Source organism: Bos javanicus, chromosome 14 (assembly GCF_032452875.1).
Source record: "Bos javanicus breed banteng chromosome 14, ARS-OSU_banteng_1.0, whole genome shotgun sequence".
In the NCBI taxonomy this organism is placed as follows: Eukaryota; Metazoa; Chordata; class Mammalia; order Artiodactyla; family Bovidae; genus Bos; species Bos javanicus.
This window is the reverse complement of record NC_083881.1, coordinates 18,109,604-18,111,541: the sequence shown is the minus strand read 5'-3', so window position 1 is coordinate 18,111,541 and position 1,938 is coordinate 18,109,604. Positions and strand designations below refer to the sequence as shown.

At 36.0% G+C, this 1,938-nt stretch overlaps 1 pseudogene; it reads right to left on the bottom strand.

Annotated features, from left to right (window-relative positions):
* Positions 1 to 1,327: 1,327 nt before the first annotated feature.
* Positions 1,328 to 1,624, bottom strand: LOC133260208 (small ribosomal subunit protein eS27-like; annotated as a pseudogene).
* Positions 1,625 to 1,938: the final 314 nt, after the last annotated feature.

Genomic DNA, 1,938 nt, shown 5'->3' with positions numbered 1-1,938 from the left:
CCAACCTGGTTACAGTCTTGTTTTTAACCTTGTGAAGATGGTTGGTTTGTGATAGCAAAGCTCTTTGTAAAAAAAAAGGCAAATATAGAAGTTAATATGAAAATCTAATGATTTGAATCCACGGATACACTCATTGTTTTTTACTTTTTCTTTTTCCTTTTTGGTGTATGGCTTGAAATATAAATTTTTTGGTTAATTGAAATATAAATTTTTTGGTTAATTGAAATATAAATTTTTTGTCTTACATTTCCGGCTTCTTGCAATTAAAGTGTTGTGTGTAATGTATGTATGTCATTACTGATTCATACACCCCCCCCCAGTTAGGTATTATTATTATTGTTATTATTTTACAAATATGAAAATCAAGGCCCAGGAAATTGATATCACTGTCCCAAAGCTGCACAATTAGCCAGTAAGGAGCAGATGTTGGATGACAGATTTTCTTACTTCCAAATCATTAGCTAGATGCTGTAACACTCAGCATGCAGCCTGGGGTGCTGCAATCCATGAGTTCCCAAAGAGTCAGACATAATTTAGTGACTGAATAATAACATATAACATTTGGAGAAAAATCTGCATTAGTTAACAACAATTCAATTGTTTATCAATATCTACGATATCCTGACATGAATCACAATAGTGATCTATTTATCAATTCTGGCTTTACTGGGCCTTCACTGCTGTGTGCAGGCTTTCTCTAGTTGCAGTGAGCACAGGCTACTCTCTAGCTGTGGTGCATGGGCTTCTCATTGCAGCAGCTTCTCTCATTGAGAGGCATGGCTATAGGGAGTGTGAGCTTAGTAGCTGTGGCATTCAGGCTTAGTAGCCTCAAGGCATGTGAGATCTTCCAGGACCAGGGATTGAACCTGTGTCCTTTACATTGGCAGGCAGATTCTTAACCATTGGACCAACAGGCAAGTCCACACAATGGTGATTTTACACATATGACAATATGTATATCTTAGCTCATGATTATTTGCTTTATTTCTTATAGTTTATCCAGGACTTTTGGTTACTCATTCTTTTACTCAAGATGGGAAGTATGAATACAATGTCCAGGGAATGGAATAAAATTGAATAATCATAAAATTTTTTTTAATTTTTAAGAAATATTTTTAACCATGTATATAATACCATATTGGATTTGGGACAGAGAAATAAAAATCTGACTGAAATATATCCTTTTTCATTATTATACAAACCTGAAAGACTTGTAAAATTGATGGTTTTCTACTGATCTTAGTAGGTTTTCAAACATTAAGACAACTCACATGCTTTTTTTTTTTTTTTTTTTATCCAAAACATGTTTATTGGGGTGGTTTCCCATTCATCTTGATGCAGGATACTTTTAGTGCTGCTTCCATCTGAAGGAGCATCCTTCTGTAAGCCTTCCTTTTCCTCCTGTAGGCTGGCAGAGGACAGAACAGCAGCCAACACACTAAACTACTTTTTGTGCGTGGCTAAAGACGGTGGCGATTTTATAGCATCCTGGGCATTTTACATCCAAGAAATAGGGCTCTGTACCAGGCGCTTCTTCTTGTGTTTCCTCTTCTCCTCTTCTGGAGAGGGATGAAGAAGAGCCTTTGTGAGAGGCATGTTCTCGTGAGGAGGTCATCACTGTAGAAAAGGCCTCACATGCTTTACCATCTAAGAAAACCTGCCTAATGGATTTTTTTCCTTTACTATATGATATGTACAAACCATTTTTTTTTTTAAATTATAGGATGAAAAAGTAAGAGACATTCTCAGTTTTATGATGAGCTCACACAAACAGAATAAGGGTTGTTTGTATATTTCTTCTTCTATTTGTATCATTTATTAAAATTTACCTGAGAGCCCTATGAATAGTCCAAGACCCAGTCTAATTCCACTGCCTCTGAAGTGTCCTCCCAAAGATCTCAGGTATTAGGTTTCAACAGTTAAGGATATTTGAAAAGA